Source organism: Vidua macroura, chromosome 3 (assembly GCF_024509145.1).
Source record: "Vidua macroura isolate BioBank_ID:100142 chromosome 3, ASM2450914v1, whole genome shotgun sequence".
Taxonomy (NCBI): Eukaryota; Metazoa; Chordata; class Aves; order Passeriformes; family Viduidae; genus Vidua; species Vidua macroura.
In genome coordinates this window covers 69,229,608-69,240,012 of record NC_071573.1, presented here as the reverse complement: position 1 = coordinate 69,240,012, position 10,405 = coordinate 69,229,608, and positions in this window count along the sequence as shown.

The window sequence follows — 10,405 nt, the reverse complement described above, 5'->3', positions numbered from 1 at the left end:
AGGTTTGAGTTGTAAAAGTAATAGCAAAATACTATAAATTCACAAAAGGCTGCCCATAGTTTAAAAGACTGTAATTTTCTAGATTTTCCTAATTTGGAAGCTAATTTTGGTGCTTAAGTTGGATTTCAAAAATTTCCTTCTTAGCAGTAATGTCGACCATCTATAATCCTGTTATCTCTTAATGTAAAAAGTGTAACAATTGTTCAGTAGGAGCCCTCAGAGAGAAGCTGTTGCATCCTGCTGTGGGTTTTTTTTAATGCTACTGCTGGTTTGCTCCTTGTATGGAGAGGAGCTTTGGACAGGTTAGGACTACTACACCTCCCAACACCTGAGTGTGATTACTTAAAGCTTCAGGGGGTGAGAAGTCCTTGAGCATGGGAAATCAATCAGTGGGGAGAACCCAGGTGCATTTATTAGTGCTTTGTAGGTGGAATTTGAAGTGCCTGATGTCGCTGACCTGTGGCTGTTTGTGTGAATACCCTGTTTGTGTGAACGCCCTTTAATACATCGTTTTTTGTACTGGTAAATTACAGTTACACAGGGGACAGAATGTGTTAGATATGTGAGGCAGGGATATTTAGGGATTATTTATGCTTTTTCATGCCAATCACCTTCAGGTTGTGTTGTTAGCAAGGATTAAAACTTACTGTATAGATAGATACTTTGTAGTACTCAAAGTAGTGCCATTTTGGTGCAAATTCTTGAGTGTGAAGTGGAAATGCTCTCTTGTTATTCATAGCAGAAAGGAACAGCTCTGATCACCTGGTGCCCTTTGGAGAAGTCTCAGCCTTGATGTGAAGCACTGATAAAGCCACAAGGCTGGTGGCTGATGCGATTTCAGGGGTTCAGCAGGTACAACCACACAGCTGCTCTGTAAGCAATGGCTGCATTCCCAGTATCTGATTTAACTCAAGGTGAATGGTGATAGGAGGGCTAAATATAACCTTTCTAGTGGAATGCTCTTATTTCCCAGATCTTTTCAAAGTGTAGGGAAATTTGTCTGTAGCTGTGTGCATGAGGAACAGAACGTGCAGTACTCAAAGGGCAGCTGATGAAAGGGGCTTACTCTACCTCAATTGCTCCTTGCTTCCAGAGCTCACCAGGCTCTGAAAACACCTAAACATGGCCCCAGGGGTTGCCTGGCGTAGGCAAGGCGTAACAGGCATGTTCATCCCTTTCCTCTGGCTTTCATCTTCCCACCTCCTGGCACACAGGAGTCAGCTTTATTTATGGGTTGAGCCTAGTAATAACTCTGGTTTGAAGCAAATACATGTGGGCAAATCGTGGCTCCTGAGGTTGTGCCTGTGCAGGAAGGTGAAATTGCAAATATAGGCAGTCAAGCCCACACTCTCTTTAGTCTAGCTGGCAGGATGGCAAGGGCAAGGAGGGTAAAATTTCTGACTTTTGTAGACCCCTGGTTTCTATGCTGATGTTGCCCAGTTGTGCTGCTCGTGGCTTTACTGCTACTGTTAACCAGGCTCCTGACATTATAAATAACTGATGATACACATATAATATACAGCCTACCTGCAGTTTAAGTATTTTTGGTTTTTTTTTAGGTGTGGTGGAATTATAAAAAGTAGGAAGAAAGGTAGATAATGAGTGCTGAAACCTGCAAGGTTCTTGGGATTCCCACATTTTTGGGTATCTGTCCTGGATGCACATAATCCCAGCTGTAGCTCTCTGTTAGTATAATGTGACAGACTGAGCAATGAGAGCAATGGGTGGTGTGTGCTTGAAGAGCATGTGAACTCTCTTCTTCCTGGATTTGGTAGGTTTGAGCTTATCTTTCCAGTTCCTTAGCAACCTTATTTGCTTTCAGTAAGTGCTTTCTGGGTTTGATTGTGAGGGTTTCCCTCCACCACTGGCTTGGTTGCAGCTGGGGAGGGTTAGAAAAGAGCATGAAAAGAGGACATGGCAGACACATCGAGTATCACACTGACTGCTGCATCCTTCAGCCAGGGGAAAAAAGGCTTATTCTAGATGCTATCAAATATGAGGGAGCAGGGGAGCAGGGTAAGGAGACTAGAGCAGAACTCTGTTAGAGACATTTTCATTATTAAAGAGAAGAAAGTGGAAAAAGTTAGCTGTGCATAATATATATAACATAGCCATACATAATACATGTTAACATGTGTATTACACACGGTGCAGAGAGTTCTCCCCTGTTCCCCAGTGCAATTTATCTCCTCCCTCTGAACTTTGCTAAAGTGCCTCCAGCAGTACTGACACATCCCAGATGCAATTCAAAAACATAGCTGAGAAATGGGTCAGTTGCATCAGAAGTCAGATTTCCTAAAAATATACAAGGGAAGGAGACATGAGGCTTACGAATGTGAAGTCTCTGTAGGATTGCCTTTCTAAATGGATGAATGTTCCAAGTTAGGAACATGACTAACACTATAGAGGAAGAACAGCTTTGCTGTCACACATCTTTACAGAACATAGTGAAAAATTTGTAGGTAATCTGGGATTGAAATTTGTCCTAAATAACATGGGCATCATCTACTCAGGGCAGTCAGTGAACACAGCAGATGTTCTCTGATCAAGACATTTCTAAGGCATCTCTTAATTTCTTGTTTTGTTTGACTTTTGGTGATATTCTGTTCACTTGATCTGCCCCCCCTCCCCCCCCCCCCCCCCCCGCTTCTCTAAGATAAGCACAAAGTAATTGAGGGGAAGTAGACACAAAGTTTTTAGTAGAATTTAACAGGGAGTATGCATGGTTAATGACAGAATCTCATTTTCTTCCAACTTTTGCCCTTGATAATCTCATAATTCTTTATGTGATGCAACACCACACCTATGAAATCTGGTTTCTCACTCCATCCATGATCCTGAAGTACGCCCATATAGGGCCTCTCTTCTGTTTTGATTGTTGCAATTTGTTCCTCTTGACTCCCTTCACCCTCACAGACTCCAAAACAAACACGACAGATCTGCAGTGCCCTTTTTCCACTGTTTGCCTTCTTCCACTGGCAAGAAGTTGAGTTTCTTGTCTTGCATTGTTTATGCACAATAAACTGTATTTTTCACATATACAGTGCTGCAGTGCAAAATAAGATTAACTTCAGAATGCAAGTTTCTCTCCCTGTTTCCCAACATTTAGATGTATTCCCTGGAAAAGGCAGGTCTCAGCAGGCATGCAGTGATAGGGCTGTCACTTAAGGCAGAGCTCTGTGATCAATTCTAAGGCTGCTTTAGGTATTGGCAGTATTTCTTCCCCTTTTAAATGCACAAAATGAAACCACTGATCTCTGCTGCTGGCCTCTAGGCAGGAGAATTACTGATGCTGCTGTATGCCCTGGAATTATTGCTGCAGCAGCAACTATCTGTGTTAGTTGTAGATAGGCATGCTGGGGCCCAAGATTGTCTGTTGCCAAAAGATAGTTTAGAAACCCTTTCCCTCTCCACTTGTTTTTCAGATAAATGCATGTTCCTTGAACCAAGTCAGGCTCCCTGTTTTCCTAAACCAAAGAAGTCCATGAGGAGTTGCATCTTTTCAGCTTTGATTGCAATTTGCTAATGTTTCTCTCCAGTGGTAACCGAGCTCCTTGGCCTGGAAGTTGCTCTCTCCTCTGGAGGAAGGTGAGGAAGGGACCACAGAAGTGAGGAGAAGGAAGATTCAGGCAAAATGTCTCCTCTCTCCCATGGTGTGTCATGTTCTTTTGTGTGACAGAAATTAGTCTCCCAAATGCAACCAAGAAATGTGAGATATTGGGCAGTATAAATTCACCCCAGACATCTCTAAGTGAAGTTCTTATGAGTCTCTCACCTGTTTGGTGTGAGTCACTGCCAAAGATGGGCAGTCACAGCTTCTGTATCAGGGAGTTTGTCTTGGGACAGATTGCTGCAAAGAGTGTGATGTAGAACTTGCACTCATCTCCCATTGCTGCCATGTAATTTTTTTTCCAGTTGAAAATAGATTATTATGAAGAATTTATGAGGGTCTCCAAAGGGCACTTGCAACATGCCAATAAACAGTAAAACAGTAATGAGCTTTTAATTCATAAAAGGCAATAGATTTCATCTCCTGTTGGCTTGTTTTGCACACAGGAATAATTCCTTGTTCAACAGGGTTATTGAAAGAAATGTTAGGGTTTATGTGTAACATTGTGTAAAGAAGTTTGTAAATGCTTTACCTTTTTTTTTTCTTTTTTTTTTTTTTTTCTTTTTTTCCTTTCTTCTCTGAACATACTTGAAATACCTAAGGACTTCTAGGATATTGTAGGGAAAGTAGTGGTACGACTCAAATGTGTTCTGTAGTTGATGGGTGAGGGGTTTCACTTTGTGCTTCAGATGCTCACCTCTTCAGGGCTGTCCAGAAAGGGTCACTTGAAGAAAGATTCAGAGACCTGGTAACTGCTGGGCACTTCTCTCTTTCCTTCCAGAGAGAGAGGGATACCCACCCTTCCTGCCATTAGCCTTCTCCAGTTTCTCAGAGGCAGTAGGTCATACATAATAATATTTCTTTAAAAAACCAAACAAACCCACAAGCCAAACACTTTATAGATAACACCATGTGGGGAGTGCAGCAGCAGTGCTGACATAAGGAGTTAGGAAGGTGCAGATATTTGTGGGACTGGCAATCAGGTCAGGGAATTGAATTCACTTGAAAAGGCAGGTGGGGGATAGGGAAGGGGCTGTGCTTTGCTTTGAAGCCTGGACCAGCTCCCTGATCTGGCTCACAGCACAAGTGGATGTGCACTGCTGCACTGGGGAGGCAGAAAAAGGCTGGGGGTGGGGGATGGGAGATGTATAAGGGAACTCATGCCACTTGAGTTGCTGCTTACAGCAGTATTTGTAAGACAGTGTCCAAGTTTGAGAATTACTACAGTTCTGAGTTTGCTCTTAAGGAAATGAATGGGGTTTGAGACCTATATTTGCCAGTAAGCTTCATAACAGCTTTCCTTGCAACAGTCTCTTTTAACACCATTTTACAGATGTGATAGCAAAGGTTAACCAAACATATTTGCTTTGGGAACAAAGATAAAACGTGGAAGTCATGGATTCCTTGTGGGTGTGGTCTCTCTTGGTGGTTTCCATGTACCTTCCTGTGGCTGAAGCCTTTACTGTCTCTGCTGTGGTGGAGCTGGCACAGCTGTCAGCGTCACTTGGTCGGGGAAAAGTTGACTCAAGTGGAATCACTGATGGTTCTTAATTTTCTTTGCAAAGAAAACCTCTCAGAAATGCTGAGCTTTTTCAACAAAGACCAACACCAGTTGTAAGAAAGATGATAGGTCATCTCTGTGCCATTTTTAGCAAAACATGAAGAAATCAATCCAGATTGGTTTTAAGGCAGCCTTAAAAATAATATTCAGGAAACTTCTGCTGATCAGGAGTAACCTTCTGACAAAACTCCCTATGTGGTTTCTGGTTTAACTGGAAGCATTTTCTCCACTATGAAGATTTCTCAGTAAACATCTTTCCCCTCTGATTCTATGGAGCTATGCTACGAACGAGATTTTTTGAGCTACATTAAATGATTTTGTTTAATGAACTTGAATAAAAAATTAAGTAGGGCTTGTTTTAGTCTGAGCATGATTAGAAATACTTCATGTATGTTTTGCTTGGAAAGCTAATGCTACATCTTAGCCTGAGCCTCAAATATTTGATGGCAGATTTAGTTATTTTCTCCATCTATGAAATATACTTTAAATTTCCTTTAAATTGCATTATCTATGTTACTGTTTTCAGGATGAAATAGCTGTTTAGGTTCTTAGTTACTTTTCTTTCAATTCCTGGAAGGAAATCTATTCTGTGGCCTATGTGGTTAAGTGATTGAAAGGTTTAAGCATGTATAGACAAAATTGTCCATGTTAAGGAAAAAGTATAGTTAAAGGAATATTATGAATAAGTCAAAGGTGAAATTCTTTTTCAGCATGTGAGCTGCATAGGATGCAATAAACCTACCCTAAAGATGATCTTATGCATGACATTCTGTCAAAGGTAATTCTTGCTCCTTTAGGGACTCATGCTTGTGGCAGGAGATTTATGCCACCTGACTGGTATGCCTGAAGAAAAATATGTATTAAATGCTAGCAGAGAAGAAGGAAAAAGCTTGTCAAAACTTGTGGTTTATGAAAATGGTGCCAACATTTGGTCAGAGCCAGCTTTATTAGGGCTGTAATCAATTCTGGGAGCTGAGTTTACAGGGAAGTTTTGCTTTTCTATTAAAAGGTAGAACAGGATGAACTTTTCAACCTAATAGGTAAAGAGCTAGTTTCCATGAGCCCAATTCTGTCAGCAAAACAAATGAGTGTTAAGAAAGAAGAGCCAAATTATTAAGACAAGGCAATAGCAGAAGTGTTTTCTCACAATAAAAGCCAGATGACTGAAATCAGAAACTATCTGGTTTTCCATGTCCCCTCTTGGACACTGAACCAGACACTTGGAGACTTGTTCAGAGACTGAACACGGATTTCCTGAATGGTGGTAGCTTCTACTTATAAAACAAACAAGCTTTAAGACCTTGTCCTTCAAGCTCTCCTGTTTACTTGCAACCATGCATTGCAGAAGAGTGTTGAACTCAGTCTTGCTCCTTGTTTTCCCTGTGTTGAGGGAAACCCTTAATGAGAACAGGCATTCCTCTTTGTTTGGGAATGTTACTCCTCCTTTGTGTTTTGTACATGCCAAGAAGTAAGTACTTACATGATTAAGATGGTTTGTTGTTTTAGATCGATAGTTTGGGTGTGGGATACATCCAGCTTCCACGGGCCAGAATATCTCAGTGAGCTCACTGCTACTCTCACTTCCTGCTGAGGGAGAGATCTCAAACAGATCACCAAGGTTTAGCAGTTGTGTGAATAAAGATATCTCCAAGATTAATGAGTTCAAGTGACAGGAACCTTCCTTTTCCAAACAAACACGTTGGTGTTTCATAGTCAGTCCATTAGAAAAACAAGCTGTTGGAAAAATGGAATTTCGCAGAATCACAATATTTTGCAGACTTTATGTTGTTTCAAGTCAGAATAAAAAGGCCAAACTTCCCATTGTATGAAAACTCTGGGGAAAGGAGAAAACTGATTTGTCACCATTGAAATATTCGTACCTTTATATTCAGTATAACATTGTCAATAATGTAAATATCAATCTTACTCTTTTGTAAGTTGAAGAAAAAGAAATTCAGTTTAGTAAAAGCACAATGCTTTACTTTGACACTTTTACTTCTACACATTTTGAATTTCCACCCATGTCACAAGATTAAAAACTACTATACTCAATTAGCATCAAGAATCCTTCTCGTCTGAGGGGACATGATTTAGACACTTCCTTTCCCAAAGGTAAGACTTACCTCTTACATGCTGGATGAGTTGTCCCTGAGATTTCCTCAAATATGAGAAAATTCACAAATATGAGAAAATTCTGTGGTAGTGTGGAACTGCATTTGTGCTTTACCCTGGATGTTTAAAATGAGCATTAAGTCTCCACTAAGTTGCTGGTACTTTGGGGAAAAGTATGAGAACAGAGAGTACACTAAATGGAGCCTTATTTCAATACCTCTCCTTTTATTTCCTAGTATAGAGAAATCCACAATTTGAAAAGTTCCTGAGCTGTAAGTAATCTTTTTATTGTGTTTTGTTACTGCATCTTTCTTTTATGACTCTTCCTATTGTTTGGCTAAGTATGCAATTTTGGCATCTTAAATACTCTGTATTGGTTAGTTTCATAATTTAGTTTTGTTGAGTGGCACAGGAATTATTGGGTTAAACTTGAGGTCTGATCATATTCTCAGATCTTCTTTAGGTCTTTTATTAGAGTATTATCAGATAAACATTTCCCTTCACCTGTTTCATGCCTATCATGACTTCATAGGCCTCAGTTTCCTTACTGATTTCTTTCCCAAGCTGACGTGTCTTGGTCAATTTAAATGTTTTTCACACAAACTCTAAAAGAGGACAAATATTGCTTATTTGTCCTCTTTGAACTCTTTCTAGTTCTGTTATGTTCTTTATGAGAATTGTGTGCAATATCAAAGGTATTTTTACATTACTAATTCTGACTTCTGCAACACTTTCTCTTTTATTTTCTCTTCTTAGATTACTGTTCAGATGGAGGCTGAATATTTACGTGCAGCATTGTCTTGGCAATGTCAATGCCAGCAGATGAGAGAGCTGCAGAAACAGGAGGACCCTCCCAAGAAAGCTGCAGCTGAGGCATTTGCTCACCTTCAGACTTTTAAATGCCTTGCTTAGGCACATGGCTTAGGGGTGGACAGGGCAGTCAAATTTTTACAGTTGCACTCAATGATCTCAAAGGTCTTTTCCATCCTCAATGATCTTATGATTCTATGTGCCAGTTAGACATGGTTTAGGGAGCTATTGCTATGTTCTTCCATAACTTATAGATAGATAACCTGTTAACAATGAAGTTTGATTGATGCTGTAAAGATGACTGACACCTGCGAATATATCCATAAGACTATTGGGAAGGTGCATTTTAATGCCACACAAATTAAATGCATTTTTATTACGTACAAAGGAGGGACAAAACTGACATCAGTTAAAAAGGGAGTGAGACCTTGCAATTGTAATAGAAAGGGAAAAAGTCATCCTGATACTCATAGTCAAAAAAGGAAATCAAATGTTAAGAATTAGTATGGGGAAATAAGAATGAGTACAAGGAAAATGAAATAGAGTATAAAAATTTGCTGCTGTATAAATCCAAAGTGTATCCATCATCTGCCTGCTGTGTGCAGTTCAGCTCTCCCTGCCCTCCACCTTGAAAAGAGCTATAATAGAACTAGCCAGAGAAAGCCAAAGTGATCTTAAGATATGAAATAGCTTCTACAGGAAGAATAAATAGGTCTTCTGCTTGGAAAGGATATAACTGAAAATAAATATTGCAAAAATTCAGAAGTTCACGGATGACATGGAGATCACAAAATCTTTTAGGCTGGAAAATTCCTTGAGGGCTGTTGAGTCCAACCATCTATAAACCCAGCACTGCCACATCCAACACTGAACCATGTCCCAGGTGCCACATCCACTCATCTTTTAAATACCTCCAGGGACGGTGATTCAACCACTTCCCTGGGCAGCCTGTTCCAATGCTGGACAGCCCTCTTTGTGAACAAAGTCTTCATAATACCCAATCTGAACCTCCTCTGCTTGACACCATTTTTCTTGTCCCTGTTGCTCTTTCATTGGAAAAGACAGTTGTTTTGGGACTATGTAATGAAGAAAATAGATTGCACATAAAAGGATGCAATTTTTTAGCGCAAACATTTAAACTATGGAACTCCTGCTAGAAAATATGAGTGATAGAAAACTCCATTTATCATAGCTCCACTAAGGCTGGGGAATACCAAGAGGAAGGTAGCACTTCTTTACCAACCAGCTGTGCAGTGGAATGGTCTGTGCCTGCATGAAGAGTTAGGGGAAAAGGAGGAAGACTTGGTAGAATAGAAAACTTAAGGAAGGATGGAAAGAAGATGAAAAATGTGAGGGGTTCTGGATTGAAAGAATGAGGATAAATGCTTTGACTCTGAGAGCTGGGGAGATGGCTTGTGAAAGGAGTTTGGAGATAGAAGGGCTTGGGATATAAAAAGTCACAGCCATGAAAAAGCAGATGAGAGAAGAGAGTCAGGGGATGACTGTGCTGTGCTATACAGGATTTTGATTGAGAATGGGCAGGGATCACTGTGCTGCCTCCCTGCTGCCTCTAAGCAGCTCTTATTTGGAAACAAAAATTTGCAGAGACTTAGCCTTCCTCTCACAGCAGCAAGGGTTTTGTCACCCCTACATTCTCTTTTTGTCACTCAAAAGTATAAAAATTAAAGTGTAATTTCCAGATGAAAAGAAAACTATTTTACCATCTATTTTTAAATCAATACTTCAGCATCATAGATCCCCCAAATTCATCTCCTCCTCTACAGTTTTCCCCCCTCCTTTTCCAGCATGAGCTGGAGAAGTATGCGCATACTTCTGTCCCGCGGGTAGGCTCAGCTGACAGTGGCACCGTCTCCTTTGCTCAAATCCATTTCCAAATTTAGTCAGGGAGATGTAGTAATGAATTGCGGACAAAGCCCATTCCCGGCTTGGCCAGCAGATGGCAATTCCTGCTTTACAGGAGATCCTTGGGCGGCCTTGAAGGCGTACAGAAAGAGGAGTTTGCAGTAGCTGAGCCTCCGTAACATTTCATTGAGCATAAAACCACCTCTGGAAATTGTGTGCAGGTTTCCTGTCAGCTACTACCAAATCAGATACCAGAGCTACTCAGTGTGTGAAATCGGTGTTGCCATACATTAAGGAGGAAAGAACACTGTTCTGTTCACCCAGCAATTAACTCTGTTTTGCTGTTCTAAATAGTAGCACAGGAACTTTTGGTCCCATTTTAATGGTATTGCAGAATCTACATTGCTTGGGGACGTTTTCTGTCACATCAAATGTTCCTGATGTGCATT